This window comes from Helianthus annuus, chromosome 9 (genome assembly GCF_002127325.2).
Source record: "Helianthus annuus cultivar XRQ/B chromosome 9, HanXRQr2.0-SUNRISE, whole genome shotgun sequence".
NCBI classification, from domain to species: domain Eukaryota; kingdom Viridiplantae; phylum Streptophyta; class Magnoliopsida; order Asterales; family Asteraceae; genus Helianthus; species Helianthus annuus.
The window spans coordinates 146,229,783-146,248,548 of NC_035441.2; the positions used below are offsets into that span (position 1 = coordinate 146,229,783).

Consider the following 18,766-nt stretch of genomic DNA (forward strand, 5'->3'; position numbering starts at 1 on the left):
TCACTCTCACTCTTAGAGACAAATGAAATGTTTGTTGTACGTTGTGGGGCCCTGGCATTTAATGAGGGACAGTGGAAGAATGTTTTCATGCCATGACCACCTTCCTTCATTCTCTCCTTTCCTATATATATGACAGTAGTAGCTCAGCCTATATAAACCCTCACCATTTTAACTTCTTCTTCTTCTTCTTAGTAGGAAGAAAAGAATCATCCATCCATCACTCCGGAGGTGAGCAGCTGAGTTTTGATATTTTTCTTTATCATTTGTCCACTTCACTCTTTACATTCTTCTTTAACAACAATAATAATAATAATAATGTATGTTTTCCTTCTTCTTTAGGAAGAACCAGAAGAATCATCAGAAGTAGAAGTATCAGTTGAGGTGAGTTTTTACAAGTTTTAATGTATGTATGTATTTCTAATAAAAAGAAGTGAAATAATAATGCAAAGTTATCTCTTATTTCACCTCCAAATTGTTTGTGTTTCTGTAATGAAATGAAACTTATGAATGGCAAAAGTTATAGCAGATCTGATGAACACATTTTGATCAACATTACAAATCTATATGAAAGACTAGTTGTACCTTGTTTTTTAAAATAAAAAAACTCAGGGGGTATGTATGTATGTATGTATCAGAGAAGAAGAAAACAACAACACAAACTCAAACACAAAACAACCAACAGACTTGTTTAATAATAAAAGTTATAAGGAGTTTTTATTAATAGCTTAACAATTTGGAGGTGAAATAAGAGATAACTTTTGCCATTCATAAATGAAATATCATCTCACAGTGGGAGTGGGAGTGGGTGTCTCTGTTCTTCTATACGGAAATGAAAAGGGGAATATCGTTCATAATAAGGAATTTTTATTTTTATTATTAATAGCTTAACAATTTGGAGGTGAAATAAGAGATAACTCATAAATTTCTACTTCAAACTGAAATATCTGTCTCTGTTCTTCTATACGGAAATGAAAAAGGGAATACAAGTTCATAAGGTTTTTGCCGTAATCAATCAATTGGTAAATACCACTTTTCAAATTCAAAATATATATCTCACAGTAGTGGGGTTGGGGTTCCTTTTGTATTTAATAGAACAAGTTCAAATTGATCCGTGCTATCTTTATTCCGCGATGTACACCGATTCAGCCCAGCCGAGAGAACATACACGGACTCCGAATCATCAAATATTCGGACTGAACAAAACATGCTTCCCAGTTGCAGTAATTTTGTTCAAGATTCGATGCCTTGAGTTATCGGCTATATCACAAGCACTCGGTTACCTTCGTATCGTTTTGTGTTGGTTAGTCGATCTTTATCACCGGTTGGTTAAGTGATTTGAGCACACCCCGAATCTACAATCCATTCGTCACGCTTATGTTACCGTAAGAGCAGGGATCTCTTCGGTTTGAGCCACACCGGCTCAACCGTTTGATTCAACTTCTTCACCACTTGAAATTCTGCCATCTTGTTTGTCGTCAAAATTTCACTGCCTTGTGATTACTTGCCTCAACAGAGTAGATTGCAATCTGTTCTTCTGATTCCCAGTAATCGGCCTGACTGACCAAGATTAACGAACAGGTTTCCGGCTTCGATCAGGTGTTCCTGCTGATCGGTTTCAACTGCTGGACGTGTTCTTGGTTTCGTACCTGGTACGATGATCAGAGATTCACATCTTCTTACTTATTTTTGGTCCTTTAAATGCTTGACGACAACAGCAGCATCTTTCACAAACGAAAGAGCAATAAAAGCAACACCTTCAGTGATTCCAGACTCGATATCAGACTGATGATAACGAACCACGAATCAAACATCACAACGACAAAATAGCCATTTTAAAGATTTGATCGAAACTAGAGGGGGCAATCTTGACCCAAAGCCTTCCAAATGGGTCAGTTTGGGTTACTTTTAAAATTATATGGGTTGGTTTGGGTGAGATATTTTAACTAAATGGGTCACTTGAAATTCCATCTTTTTATTTTCGGGTCAAAGCGGGTCGACAACATTAAAGAAATGGGTCGATGTGGGTTAGTGTCTTAAAGAAACAGGGCATGTTTCGGATCGGAATGGGTTTCGAGTCGGCACAAGTATCCGCACTAGACGGGTTACGGAACGACACGGGTTTAGGGTCACGACGAGTTTCGTACCGTTTTGACGCGAAGCGTTTCGACGCGTACCGTTTCGACCCGAACTGTTTCGACCAGTACCGTTTCGACCCGAACCGTTCCGACGCGAACCGTTCCGACGCGAACCGTTTCGACGCGAACCGTTTCGACGCGAACTGTTTCGAGGCGACCGTTTCGATCCGTACCGATTCGACCAATAAATGTGCTCAATAAATGGAACTGAAGATCCAGGTACGTTGGTCATCAAAAGAACCGGGTCGTTGGTGTACCGGATCTTCAGTTCGAAACGGGTACCGGATCTTCAGTTCCATTTATTTGTTTTAGTTTCGCTGTTGTTTCAGTTCCACGCGTACGTTGGTCATCAAAATATGTCCTATTGCAAAACAAGTACATTCTTTGGAACAAAAAGAGCATCGTTTATGTTGGATATCGAGCTTTAATCACAGATTCAAACAACAAAGAAACAGTAATGAATTGATCAAACAATAACAGAGAAACGCTGCAGGTTGATCAAACTATTGATCGACTCTTTTCATTTGATTGAATTCGAAAGGTACGATTACAAGTGAAAACTTTGCTGGAAATAAATACTAACATACGACCTATTGCCCACTACCTGATCGTGATCAGTAAACGACGTCCATTAACCCTAAAAGTCTCAGAACGTGACCCGTAATTAAAAGCCTACTACTTTACTAAACAAAACATAAAATAAACATGTGAAAAACACCCTAACTACTGGCCCAATTGACCCATTAAGCTGCTGCCCAATTGACCATTAAGTTTCTGACCCAGTTGACCCATTAAACTGTAAAACAACCGATTAAACCTAACAATCACGCCCTTAATCGGTGTTTGTCCGTACCGCTTTCTTCACAACAACGTCGGTTCATCATCTTCACATCGGTTCAAGTTGAGCTCTTCCTTTTTCTCCCACATTGGACACTCTGATATATAATGCCCGATCTGGTTGCACTTGTAGCACTTAACACGGCTCGTGTCTCGTTGTAATCGACCGTCTCCTCGACCTCTCCCGGACTCCCGACCTCCACCTCGGCCACGCCCATAATCTTCACGGTTCGATTTACTACAACCACAATGCTCACACTTGTGCTCCTTTTCTTTTGCCTTCTCTTCCATTGACGATACTTGCCGGATACCAATCATACCATTGACGTAGGAAGCACGAGTCAACAGAGGGCATCTGGATGTGACTGCTAGAATCGATTACCATTCTTTACAAACTTTGTATCTGTACGGCTTTACTAAAAATATCTTTTGGTCACTTTATGTGCATGGATGGTACTGTAAATTTGATTTGAAGTTGTTTTATTGAGAACATTTATTCGACTGTAAACTTTATGTGCGTGGAACTGAGACAAGACCAAAGGTTTTAGTTTCGAACCTTTGGTACAACAGCGAAGATCCGGGTCGGTCTTGTACCCGTGGACCGATATGCCCGAAAACAAAAGAACCGGAACCGAGTATATATTTAGGGTAGTATATCGAGTAGTGTTATAATGGGTTCTCGGTTATCGGATCAGTACTTACGGGCCGTATTGTAAAAAAAACCGACCCGACCCGACCCGACCCGAAACCCGTTTTGACCCGGACCCGTTTCGACCCGGACCCGTTCTGACCCGGACCCGTTTCGACCCAAACCAAAACAGCCCTTTTTTATAATTGACCCGTTTCGACCCGAACCCGTTTTGACCCATGACCCGACCCGACCCGACCCAACCCGTTTGCCAGGTCTAATCGAAACTTTCAAACCTTTTCAGAGAATGTTGGGAGCTCATGATGTTTTTCGACAAGTTTCCCGTCCCTCCAGAAACTAAACTTAGCTCGAGGTAAGAGTAAACCAGGGTCTGTACACTTGCAACGCAACTCATTACCGATTCTTTCTATGACTTCAAAAGTAGCCATTCCTCCATCGACAACAAGCTCATCACCCTCTCTGAATCCTAATACCAAATCATACATAAACTTAACTCTAATCGTAACTGAAAAAATCAAATAAAGCAAAATCAGTTTGCCTGCACGGTGAAAGGACGACAACCATCGAATTGGTAAATACCACTTCTCAAATTGAAATATCTCACAGTAATCGGCCTGACCAAGATTAACGAACAGGTTTCAACTGCTGGAAGTTTGAAATACGTTTAATCTGTTGATTGATTTTTGTTTTTCAGGACCGAATATGTTATCGAAACTTGCTTTCAAGTTCATGAGCCACACAAGGTCGCTCTACACCAAGAGCGACCGGATCCTCGTTGTACACGACGACAACTTGCTGTATGCACATTTATTGGCTGAAAAGCTCAAGAGTGGGACTAACATTACTGTGGCAAACCCAAGCCGCGTCAAGGATGAGGATGACGGCGAGGACGAGGCGGCAGCCAAAGGCAAGTGCAAGGGCAAAGGGAAAGGAAAGGGAGAGGGAAAGGGGAAAGCGGAGGGCGAGGCAGAGGCTGAGGCAGCAGCCAAAGGCAAGTGCAAGGGCAAGGGGAAAGGAAAGGGAGAGGGAAAGGGAAAGGGGAAAGCGGAGGGCGATGCAGAGGCTGAGGCAGCCAAGAACAGCGTAAAAAACAAGGACAAGGGTGAGAGCGGAATCGACAGGGAAAGCTTCCAACAGGCTGGTGGTGGTCACCGCTGCAAGAGGCTCAAACTTCTTGGGGCACAAGTGTTTTTTGGAACAAACTTTAGCAATTTGATTGAGAAGATAACAGAAAAAGATTTTGACAAAATTGTTTATGTCAACAGACATAAACTGAATGCTGAGTAAGATATACAAAAAAAAATAATAATAATGCGAATAAAAAATCATTTTTAAATCATAAAATATAAATAATAATTTAAATTTGTTTGTGTGTGTGCAGGGGTATCAAAAGAGAGTTAAACGCTTACTTTACCACGGTCAAGCCCTTGACCGGCAACAGCAAGACTCGAGTTCCTGAAATTCAAGTTGCGGTTTACTCCGGTCTAGCTAAATACTCCCCTGGGATGGACACGATTGCGGGAGAAGCTAACCTTTCTCCCTTGGGGAACCCGGATACATTCAACCTTGAAGAAGAAAAGTCGGAAAAAACGAAGAAGGGAAAGCTATGGACCTTCAATGTTCATAGGTATAACATCAAGGAGTGACTCGGTAGTTGGTAGTTGAATATCTATATATATATATATATATATATTTAGTATGTGGTGAAAACGAAACTGTTTTGGTCTGTTTCTTTCTTTCTTGTTGTGCCGAAATGACACTATTTTGGATTTTGGATTGACACTGTTTTGGATTTTGAATTGACAAAGTTATCTGGACTCTTGGCAAAATGAATGGGTTGGGTCGGGCGGGTAGACGGGTTAAGATGGGTTGGTTTGGGTCAGGATGGGTTATTTTAGAAACAGGTCAGGTCAGGTCAGAATGGTTCAGGTCAGGATGGGTTTTGACAAATCCAAGTGCAGGGTCAATTTAATAAAATAAAAGGAAGAAGAAAACCCCAGGAAAGGAAAGGAAGAGAGCATCAACCAAATTCAATCCAAAATCAGAATTTGTGGATAGAATCGTTACACACTTATACAAATCTCAAATTTCGAAACCATAATTCATGAATTAACCACAACACATGAAATTAAAACTTCATTACCTCGATGTAATCAAAACTCTCGATGAATCAGAACCAAAACTCATAAAATTAGAATACATCGATGAAATTAGAAGCCAAAATCAATGAATTAGAAACAAAACTAAAAACCCAAAATTGATGAATCAGACTAAAATTTTGATTAAACCAATGAAATCAAAAAACATTATAATCAATGAAATTAGAAAGAAAATGAAATCGATTAATACAGTTCAACGTCTTCTTCATCCACAGATCTTCTCCGACTCATGAATCCATGGCATGGGGAAAGTTTTTTCTTTTCACAATGAGATTTGAGTGTGAGCGATGTACTGGTGGTGACTGGTAATGAGTGAGTGGTTATAAATAATAGTAGGAACCCACAGATCTATTTTTTGAATGACCCATTCTATTCTATTTTTTATAATAGCCCATCTTGACCCATAGTTTTCAATTTATTATTTTTAGCTTACCCATTTAAACCCCCATTGCCCTATAAGCTTATATTTAAAACCCAAATTTAAGTGGTTGGCCCAAGATTGCCAGGTCTATCAGCAAGACACAAACACTAAAAATTCATCATCTAATAACTCCAATTATTATTATTATTATTGTAATTCATATTTATCATTTATAAATTTGATAACACCTTAGGGTTTTGTTAAATTTTTAATTGTTTATATACATATAGTATATTAATTTATAACATAACAATGAATGGTTATGATTATGACTTTCCATTAACCAAAATCGTAGTTATGATTATAATAAGGTTTGGCTAAAACCGACTCATGTGCACCCAATGTTAAAAGGTAGCTAAAGCTTCTAAATGTTTTATTTATTATATTTTGTTTTTCTTAATACACTTTAGCTAGACTTGGTACTAAATAAACAAATACATACTTCAATAACATATAATTAGACGGTTAACCCATCAAAAGGTCTAAACCGAAGGAACAGCAACGTAAAACTCACAAAACAAAAGGAACATCAATTATCTAGTGCCCAACAACTTACAACTCATAAAGCAAAATGAACAATAACTAAGACACGGTAAACCAATAAAACTCAAGTTACAACACCTTCTTACACTAGATACAAGATAGTATAGATAGAACTAATTTGCCTACTAACAAGATTCAAGCACAGTATTTAATTTGTTGACACATGTTTCAAAATAGGAGATGCAAAGCACATTTTTTTTAATAAATTAACAATATTGTAAGGCTGGTCCTTAATAACAAAATAGGAGAGTTCAATTTAAGAAATTTCAAATTTAAGAAATTTAAAAGCTACCCTTTTGTCCAATTTATGTGTATTTTTAAAAACTTCTTCAAATATCTTTACTTTTTTTTCTTTCAAAATTTGTTAAACTTGTATTAACTATCGAATGCAACTAATGGATATATAATTTATATATCAATGTAATTCTAATAGACTTTTTTTTTAATTGTTAATGTATCACACCAGATAATACTCTAATAGACTTTACTTACATGTATGATTAAAATAACCTGGCAGGTATACCTAACCAAGCAGTGACTGCACGAATACGGTTGCTAAACCTCTTGTTTTCTAATACTTTCAAATTTGAATGTTATTTTTTGATGATTCTTTCGTACAACAAATATTGTTTTTGGGCCACTAATTGAAAAGTTAAATGAGCTACAAATTGGGCTTGCTTTTAGTAAAATCATTTAGTAATTATAATTTCTTTTCCTCCATGGCGTTCCCCAAATTCATTAGGCGTTTGTAGATTTCAACAGTTCATATATGTTATCAAGGTAAATTTCTTGGCGTTCATGGCGTTTTAGATTCATTAGTAATTTAAAAGAGTACAGCTAAGATGAAATCAAACAAAAACTAATAGTTTTCTGTGGATGGTATTACATCAGAGATGAAACCATCGCTTTGTTCATCACTCTCCTCAGACTCATCATCATCTTGTTCATTGGCGTATAACGCCATAATCTCGTCTCTTCTTTGTTGCATCCTATACTTGAGTGTATTCACAACGCTGGATCTAGCATCGTTCGAAGGTGCTAAATCACAGAGCAGTTCAATAAGATGTAGTCTATCTGTGTTCAGCACTTCATCCATTGTCAATGAATAATCCTCCCCGTGTTGAAATCTCACCCTCGCCGTTCTTGATTGTTCATCAAGAATCCAACTGGTAACTTTTGGTAGATCACAATTGTAGGCCACTGGGACCCCAAGGGCTAGAATATCCCTCTGAACGGATTCCTCGATACTAAGTATGGCCTTGATTGTTTTGACTTTCACCCTTCTCCTATCAGAGAACTTTAGGACGAAACGTCCCTCTGACCTATCAAACCTCCATGCAATAACCTAGTAATAAAGTAACCGCCTTTTCAGTTACTGGGTGTATTTACTGTTTTGTTCAGCTTTATCAGTTTAGGGTGATAGACATCCCATCTTCCAAATTTGGCGTTTTTTAATGGCGTTTTGTAGACCAAGATGACAAAATACACTAACAGAGAAAATATTAAAAAGGGAAAATATTTTTTTATTATTTTTGGCGTTTTGTATCCAATGACTTTTTTGTAGTATTTTTTGGCGTTTTGAAACTAAGGGGAGAAATATAGCATTTTATTATCTTTAAAGAAAGATTACAAAGAAGAAAACAAAAAAAAATTAAAACTCCTCGTCAGAAGGTACTTTATCTGACGTCTTCTTCTTCGGAGTCTTCTTCTAGTCTATCATCTAATTCATCACTTTCACTTTCATTGGCTTCTTGTTTTTGAAGATTCTAATGCCTCCATTTGAACATGTCCTGCATCAACGCCATTTTTAAATCCATGTATGTGTTCAAAAACGTGGCGTTGTGCAACTCTTCCATGAACCCAACCCCCTGCTTTGTCATGATGTCTTCAAGCAGGTAGTCTTCCTGCTCTCCGTTGTCATATATAACGGTCACCATGTCTGTTTCTTCATCAAAACGCCACGATGTTATGACTGGGTCCATTTTTCCATCTGCTTTGCTTGGTCCAAATTTCCTTGTTAATGTTCTCATAAGCTTTTGTGTTTTCTGACATTCGTTATCTAGAGCGATGCCAAGCGATAGGATACTCCTCTGTACCTCTTCTTCCATTTTCAAAATTGCTTTGATGGTCCTAACATACACCATCCTTCTGTTGTCAAAACGTATGACGAATCTTCTGATTCTCAGAGTGTATCTCCATGAAACGATGGTTGCCATTTTTGGCGTTTTTGGTAAAAGATGTTTTTTAGAATGATGGATTTAAGTGATTATGGAAGCGATGTTTAACTTCGTTTATATGGCTTTTAGTAAAATCATTTAGTAATTATAATTTCTTTTCCTCCATGGCGTTCCCCAAATTCATTAGGCGTTTGTAGATTTCAACAGTTCATATATGTTATCAAGGTAAATTTCTTGGCGTTCATGGCGTTTTAGATTCATTAGTAATTTAAAAGAGTACAGCTAAGATGAAATCAAACAAAAACTAATAGTTTTCTGTGGATGGTATTACATCAGAGATGAAACCATCGCTTTGTTCATCACTCTCCTCAGACTCATCATCATCTTGTTCATTGGCGTATAACGCCATAATCTCGTCTCTTCTTTGTTGCATCCTATACTTGAGTGTATTCACAACGCTGGATCTAGCATCGTTCGAAGGTGCTAAATCACAGAGCAGTTCAATAAGATGTAGTCTATCTGTGTTCAGCACTTCATCCATTGTCAATGAATAATCCTCCCCGTGTTGAAATCTCACCCTCGCCGTTCTTGATTGTTCATCCAGAATCCAACTGGTAACTTTTGGTAGATCACAACTGTAGGCCACTGGGACCCCAAGGGCTAGAATATCCCTCTGAACGGATTCCTCGATACTAAGTATGGCCTTGATTGTTTTGACTTTCACCCTTCTCCTATCAGAGAACTTTAGGACGAAACGTCCCTCTGACCTATCAAACCTCCATGCAATAACCTAGTAATAAAGTAACCGCCTTTTCAGTTACTGGGTGTATTTACTGTTTTGTTCAGCTTTATCAGTTTAGGGTGATAGACATCCCATCTTCCAAATTTGGCGTTTTTTTAATGGCGTTTTGTAGACCAAGATGACAAAATACACTAACAGAGAAAATATTAAAAAGGGAAAATATTTTTTTATTATTTTTGGCGTTTTGTATCCAATGACTTTTTTGTAGTATTTTTTGGCGTTTTGAAACTAAGGGGAGAAATATAGCATTTTATTATCTTTAAAGAAAGATTACAAAGAAGAAAACAAAAAAAAAATTAAAACTCCTCGTCAGAAGGTACTTTATCTGACGTCTTCTTCTTCGGAGTCTTCTTCTAGTCTATCATCTAATTCATCACTTTCACTTTCATTGGCTTCTTGTTTTTGAAGATTCTAATGCCTCCATTTGAACATGTCCTGCATCAACGCCATTTTTAAATCCATGTATGTGTTCAAAAACGTGGCGTTGTGCAACTCTTCCATGAACCCAACCCCCTGCTTTGTCATGATGTCTTCAAGCAGGTAGTCTTCCTGCTCTCCGTTGTCATATATAACGGTCACCATGTCTGTTTCTTCATCAAAACGCCACGATGTTATGACTGGGTCCATTTTTCCATCTGCTTTGCTTGGTCCAAATTTCCTTGTTAATGTTCTCATAAGCTTTTGTGTTTTCTGACATTCGTTATCTAGAGCGATGCCAAGCGATAGGATACTCCTCTGTACCTCTTCTTCCATTTTCAAAATTGCTTTGATGGTCCTAACATACACCATCCTTCTGTTGTCAAAACGTATGACGAATCTTCTGATTCTCAGAGTGTATCTCCATGAAACGATGGTTGCCATTTTTGGCGTTTTTGGTAAAAGATGTTTTTTAGAATGATGGATTTAAGTGATTATGGAAGCGATGTTTAACTTCGTTTATATGGCTTTTAATAAAATCATTTAGTAATTATAATTTCTTTTCCTCCATGGCGTTCCCCAAATTCATTAGGCGTTTGTAGATTTCAACAGTTCATATATGTTATCAAGGTAAATTTCTTGGCGTTCATGGCGTTTTAGATTCATTAGTAATTTAAAAGAGTACAGCTAAGATGAAATCAAACAAAAACTAATAGTTTTCTGTGGATGGTATTACATCAGAGATGAAACCATCGCTTTGTTCATCACTCTCCTCAGACTCATCATCATCTTGTTCATTGGCGTATAACGCCATAATCTCGTCTCTTCTTTGTTGCATCCTATACTTGAGTGTATTCACAACGCTGGATCTAGCATCGTTCGAAGGTGCTAAATCACAGAGCAGTTCAATAAGATGTAGTCTATCTGTGTTCAGCACTTCATCCATTGTCAATGAATAATCCTCCCCGTGTTGAAATCTCACCCTCGCCGTTCTTGATTGTTCATCAAGAATCCAACTGGTAACTTTTGGTAGATCACAATTGTAGGCCACTGGGACCCCAAGGGCTAGAATATCCCTCTGAACGGATTCCTCGATACTAAGTATGGCCTTGATTGTTTTGACTTTCACCCTTCTCCTATCAGAGAACTTTAGGACGAAACGTCCCTCTGACCTATCAAACCTCCATGCAATAACCTAGTAATAAAGTAACCGCCTTTTCAGTTACTGGGTGTATTTACTGTTTTGTTCAGCTTTATCAGTTTAGGGTGATAGACATCCCATCTTCCAAATTTGGCGTTTTTTTAATGGCGTTTTGTAGACCAAGATGACAAAATACACTAACAGAGAAAATATTAAAAAGGGAAAATATTTTTTTATTATTTTTGGCGTTTTGTATCCAATGACTTTTTTGTAGTATTTTTTGGCGTTTTGAAACTAAGGGGAGAAATATAGCATTTTATTATCTTTAAAGAAAGATTACAAAGAAGAAAACAAAAAAAAAATTAAAACTCCTCGTCAGAAGGTACTTTATCTGACGTCTTCTTCTTCGGAGTCTTCTTCTAGTCTATCATCTAATTCATCACTTTCACTTTCATTGGCTTCTTGTTTTTGAAGATTCTAATGCCTCCATTTGAACATGTCCTGCATCAACGCCATTTTTAAATCCATGTATGTGTTCAAAAACGTGGCGTTGTGCAACTCTTCCATGAACCCAACCCCCTGCTTTGTCATGATGTCTTCAAGCAGGTAGTCTTCCTGCTCTCCGTTGTCATATATAACGGTCACCATGTCTGTTTCTTCATCAAAACGCCACGATGTTATGACTGGGTCCATTTTTCCATCTGCTTTGCTTGGTCCAAATTTCCTTGTTAATGTTCTCATAAGCTTTTGTGTTTTCTGACATTCGTTATCTAGAGCGATGCCAAGCGATAGGATACTCCTCTGTACCTCTTCTTCCATTTTCAAAATTGCTTTGATGGTCCTAACATACACCATCCTTCTGTTGTCAAAACGTATGACGAATCTTCTGATTCTCAGAGTGTATCTCCATGAAACGATGGTTGCCATTTTTGGCGTTTTTGGTAAAAGATGTTTTTTAGAATGATGGATTTAAGTGATTATGGAAGCGATGTTTAACTTCGTTTATATAATTTATATAATGATGTTTTTGACGCGTAATTTAGGAGGGAATTTCTTCTAATAAATGTTAATAATTGAATTTTGGTTACTGTGTTGTTTCATCTCCATGTAATCTCCAACGCGTTTTATCACTAATTTTTGGAGTATTGTATTAATGTCGTTTTATTTGTTTTGAATGGCGTGTTCTCATTTTAGTTGGCGTTTTGAATTTGAGCGGTAAAAGACATTTTAACCCTTAATGAAGCGTGTCCACTTAATAAAATTGGTGTTATTTACGAAAACGCCACCGCGCCAATCTAGTACATAGATTGTTTTGATCAGACGATCCATAAGCGTTCTCACTGTTCTCACACTTTTCTCTAAATCCTGACCCTATATATATATATTATTTCTTTTAAATAATAAATCAGATTTTTATGCTTAGTAAGGACAATTTAGTAATTTCACACCAACTTAACTAACCAAACTATCTGACATTTACTCAGGGGACTATTCGAGTAATAAAATAACAAACCATATAGAGCATACATGTTGTTTTCAAAAAGTGAGGACTAAAAGTGAAAAAACGTGAAACCACAGGGACTATCCAGGCAATTAACTCTTATTATTATTATTATTATTATTATTATTATTATTATTATTATTATTATTATTATTATATGAGGCTTCTAAATAAAAATCATAATAAAAAATCAATGAACAATATCGATACCGGTATAGATATCAATTTTATATTTGTTTCGGTTTTATTTGGGTTTTTTCCACTATAAGTACCAGATACGTATGTAACTTAGATGTTTTGTGCATATATCAAATTCCCACCACTCTTACATGCGAGTTTTACTAGTTTGTACTTGAACACAAAACACATTAAGTTTATAACTTCAAGTGGGCTTTCAAAAAAATGAAAAAATTTAGGGCTTAAATAGCAAGCTTACTTAGAGAAAAATACACATTATGACTTCATGTAGGAATTTAAAAAATTAGGGCTTAAATAACATGTTTACTTAGAGAAAAAAACACACACATTATGACTTCATGTAACCATTTAAAAAATTGAAAATTTTTAGACCTTAAATAGCAAGTGTACTTAGAGGAAAACGCATTATAACTTCATGTGGGCATATCATAACTTTAAAAATTGATAAAGAGCTAATATTGTAAGACGCTTTATTGCTATTATACATATTAATATACATTATACATATTAATTTGAAGTTTTCATGAACAGTATTCTTAATTTGAATTTGAATTTATTTATTTAATTTAATAATAAACAATTATGACATAATATAGATTGTAATTTGAAGTCTTCATTAATGATATTATACATTATACATTATTATACATTATACATATTATACATACTAATTTGAAGTGTTCATGAACAGTATTCTTAATTTGAATCTGAATTTATTTATTTAATTTAATAATAAACAATTATGACATAATATAGATTGTAATTTGGAGTCTTCATTAATGATATTATACAATTTCTAAATAGAATTTTTAAACTTTTTAATTATATTTTATTTACCATGTAATTTGATTATTTTAGTAAATTAATTTGAAGTGTTCATGAACAGTATTCTTAATTTGAATTTGAATTTATTTATTCAATATTATAAATTAGCAACGTTACTAGGCATAGTGTGATTGTACTATGTGCATTAGCTTTTGTTTCTGCATGGATTAAGTGTACACTTTGTTTATTTTATTGTAACTTATTTTGTTTACGACACGTGTATTATGACGTGCTGGAAGCTTAAAGCTTCCTTTGAAAGCTTTATTTTGTATATAAATAAAAAGGAGAGACATCATAATCTGATGCACTTTAGAGAGACTACAGAGACCTTTGAAAAGAGAGTGAACGGTGAAAGCATAATCTCACTACGAGGTTTTAAATCCCCGCTTCACCTCTTCTCTCTATCTCTCTGTCTCATATTGCGCCGATGACCGGCGACTTGAGGTTTGCTTTGTTGTTTGGTTTTCATCGGCGTTGGCTTATCTCTATTTCATCGTTATTTTCATACGTTGTATGCCGCGTGATGATATAGCCGTTTGTTTGTTTTGATGTTCCGTATGGTACAAACCTTTTGGGGTTTTCATTTGGCTTATTGGCCGATGGTGCATAGTGTAACAACTCTCATTAAATTTTAAATAATTAGGATAATAATTAGCTATTAAGAAAACCCTAATTGAGACACCCAAGTAATTCTGCACTAACCCTAGAATTTCCAGAACAATCAGAATCAGGATCAGGGGCCCTAAAACTCAGGGGGGGCAAAACCCTAATAACGATTATCTTCATAACTCATTATAAAATTCGAAATTTATAAAACCATCGACACAGCAAGCCTACCTGCACGAAGGGCTACCCTATGAAAATAGGGTGGTCACTCGCGTAGCGCGACGGCTAAGGGGGTACCCCTCGCGCTACGCGACGGTGTCAAAAATTCAGTATAAATAGCAGGGGTTGGGACTTGAATTTTGGCACTTGAACGACGAAAATCGGAGTTACATAGGCCGAGTTATAAGCAAAACAGTCCACACACACACACTATTATCGAGGTACTGCCGCAAAACAGGGTAATTAGTCGATCACTATTACGATTCAGTTTCCGGGATCAATATACCCAAAGAATATCTAAGTGCCGCCACATTGGGCTATGCTTTATCGTTGTCGATAATTCGATAATGAGCCGAAGCATTGTACTTTGTCGTTGTCGATAATTCGATATACGAGTTGAAGTACTATACTTTATCGTTTGTCATTTTGATAAATGAGCCGAAGTATTGCACTTGGACATTCATTGTCACAATTGATCTCGGAGAATTATCATAATCGTTGTATTGATCACTAATCCTGTTTTGTGTGCTTTGTTATGAAATTAGGTTAACAGGGATTAAATCTAAATTCTATCAACACTAAATCTGCAATGTGAGTTATTCTCTTTTTATAAATTCTTTTATCACAGTTTGTGATTAATTTACAATACTCCAAATTCATTTTCCAAGATTATAATACCAGTGATTAAGTTGATGTAATCACCAAATTGCAGCCAGTATGTGGGGTATTGTGCACAATATTACAGTTTAAATCATTTTAGGTGGGCGTACCTAATTTAATTGATTTACGTCATTCATTGGGGCAGCCAATGGTGATATGACCACTGTCACAGATTCGGTCGAGTGACAAATACTGTGGGTAATTGGTTGATATCGGAAACATGCGTAAAAGATCTTAACACTGTGAATAATCTTAAAATGTGTCGTTTTCAGTAACTAGAATAATTCACTCAGTATTTCCCCGCTGACAAAATCTTTTCCAAACATGTTTCAGGTGATCTGCTGTAATTCAGGAAAAAATGCAGGGGAAGCATTTCAAGCTTAAGATAGTGGCTCGATATAAAAATAAAGAAATGTGTTTTATTACTAAAAACTTATATTGTAAATTACCCGGGGTTTTAACCCGAATTGTAAAATAAAAATAATCGGGAAAAATTTTAACTTAGCCGATCCTGTGAAATAAATTTTCCGCTGCTAAACTCACAATAAACAGATTACCGCAGACTTTCTGTTCCGCGGGTCCTGAAACGGGTCAAACCGGGTCAGGGACCGTGACAGAAATAAGGTGGTATCAGAGCCACTAAGTTAAGCTAATTAAGTATTTAAACGATACTTAATTTTTCCTGATTACTATATATGATTATGTGTTTACATGCTTCTAACTGATTATTTGTTAGTTACAGTATGAATAAACAGAAGTTGCAAGATATCTATCTTAAATTAAATAGATCAAGTTACGAGGAGGGTAGTTCTTCTAAAACTAAAATTTCAAAGCTCCCTACAATTCCTGAGGAAGGAATATTTGTGCAAAAAGCAAATTACGAAAATCCGCTTTCTCCTAGAAAAAGGAGTATGATTATTAAGAAAAGTAAGGAGCAAATCAAGGAAAGGAAAATTAAAAAGGAAAAACCTGGAATTACTTAAGAAATCCCCTTGGGAGGATAAACTTGATGAAAAATGGGCTAATTTATATATGTTAGCTACTGTAGCAGAAAATGCTAATCCTTAAAAAGCATCTTGAATACAGTACTAGTAATTCTCAGTAAGTAGATAAATAAAACTGGGTATTTCCTGTATTTTGTACAAATAAGTATGCAATAAAACTTCTGTGTTTATTTGGTAAACTTTGTTTCAAAAATTTTAACTTGATATTTTGTGCATTTTGCATATATGCTACACAGCATGAACGAGATCTCTGAAGCTTTTCAGAACCTCAATCTGTACCCAGTAAATATTGAAGTTTCTCATGAATTTACGGGATACGTTGCTGATATGGATGAACCTGTAGAACTCCCTACTCCACCAGTACCCAAACCAAAAAGAAGGCCAAAGAAAAATTATGTATGGGGAGGCCGGATACGTAAGAGAAGGACAGTTACAAAAACCCCTAAAACTAGTAAACCCTTAGACAAAGGAAAAGCAATTATAATTCAGGAAAACCCTAATCCACAAGAACAGGAAACTGAAGTTAATGAGGTTAGGCAAATGGAGGAGCAGTTTGAACAGTACTCTCAGGAAATAGCAATAGAAATAGGAAAAGATTCTAACCCAACTCAGGTAGAAGTCGGAGAGAGTTCTAATCAAACCAGGAGAATTACTTTTCAGGATCAAATAGATACCTTACTAGAAAAATGTGAAACTATGCAACCTATCAACTCAGGTATCTTTACCTATCCCGTTGAAAACCCAATACCAATGAACCTTACACCAACAATCACTGAACCAATAGTCCATGACCAACCTATAGAACCAGAAGAATGGTGGACTAACGATTGGCAATTCCAAAACATTGTCAATAGTCCTTACTCGTTTCTTCCACAATTCGACCCAGAACCCCTACCTAATCCACCGATGAGCAATGAAAACCTGGCTGAACTTCGCCACTTTGGTGAAGAGTTAATGGATGCAGGGAATAGAATTAGGGAAATAGGGGAACAGATTGCCTAGAAATACGACGAGAGGGAATTCCGTTTCTGAGATGACGAATAGGAGGGTGGTGGAATTATTCTTGTATAATAGTAAAAGTAAATAGTGAAACCAGTTGTAACATAACAAATAAAACATTGTAAAATATCGGTGTGTATTGATGCATACTATACTGATATGAAATGCAATCGAGAAATCGATAATTTTGGCTTTATGTGTTATAATTTGTTTAAATGATTTATTGTTAATTGCTAATTGTTCATAATAACTTATCATCAGATGGCAAATAACGATAACGAACCAGTAAATGAAGTTAATCACTCGGAGCAACAACCAGAAGATCAATATATGACTAAACAAGATATTGAAAATATGGTTGCCCAAGGAATAGCCAACGCAATTCCAATGTTCGTTGCTGCTATGAAAAATCCAAGTAATCCGCAACATATTGTACCTAGCAAACATACTACTGAAGATAATTTCAGTAATAGCATCAACAGGGGCAATGACCATATAAATCATGACAATGAATCTCAGCACACCCAGCGCCCTAAGAAGCGAAAGTCTGCAACGCCTGGTTGCACTTTCAAAGAATTTCTTGCTTGTAAACCCGCTGAATTTGCAGGCAACGAAGGAGCAACTGCAACGCTGCGATGGTTGGAGAAAACCGAAGCAGTAATTGCAATAAGTAAATGTGCTGAAGAAGATCAAGTCATGTATGCCTCAAACTTGTTTAAAGAAGGAGCACTAGAGTGGTGGAACACAGTGCTACAGGCAAAAGGCAGACGGGTAGCATATGCTATGACTTGGGACGAATTTAAAAATCTTGTCGAAAGAAAATTCTGTCCTGAGTATGAAAAGGAACAAATGGCAAATAAATTCCTAAATCATCGAATGACCGGGGTAGATTGTCGTGGTTATACTTCGACATTCTTCGAATATGCGAAAGTGGTACCTAATCTGGCTTCGCCAGAACCGGTACTCATTTCTCGATATATTTGGGGATTAATTAGCGAAATTCGCAATATCGTTAAAGCTGCGAGACCTCGCACTATTGACGATGCAGTCGAATTAGCTAACACCTTAACTGATGAACTGATCCGCACACGAGATGAAGATAGAAAGAAGGAATTAGCTCAGAAAATTACCCAAGGATTCAGGATGGGTAATAGTAATAATTTCAAGAAAAGAGGGACAGGGCGATCTGCAACTTTGCCATTTTGCAAAGTTTGCCGTAAGAACCATTTTGGAAAATGCAACAGAATTTGCAATTATTGCAAAACAGCAGGACATAGTGAAGAAAACTGTAAGAAGAAAACTGTAACTTGTTTTCAGTGTGGAGAAACGGGACATTACAAAACCGAATGTCCTAAACTGAACAAAGTCACTGATAACAAACCTAAGACGGCTGAAGGAACTACTAAGAAGAATGTTAGAGCATTTCAGCTAACTACTCAAGAAGCAGAACTCATCCCAGATGTGATCGCCGGT

The 18,766-nt window shown here is 36.5% G+C and overlaps 1 long non-coding RNA gene across 2 annotated transcripts; it reads right to left on the minus strand.

The window, feature by feature from the left end:
• Window positions 1–2,629: 2,629 nt before the first annotated feature.
• Window positions 2,630–6,157, minus strand: LOC110915222. 2 transcript variants are annotated; one of them, XR_004867489.1, is made up of 2 exons: window positions 5,971–6,157; window positions 2,630–4,087 (listed from the first exon to the last, which is right to left on the minus strand). It is a non-coding gene; the product is annotated as an uncharacterized LOC110915222 (long non-coding RNA). The 2 variants fall into 2 exon arrangements; XR_002578821.2 differs by lacking the exon at window positions 5,971–6,157 and adding an exon at window positions 5,031–5,964.
• Window positions 6,158–18,766: the final 12,609 nt, after the last annotated feature.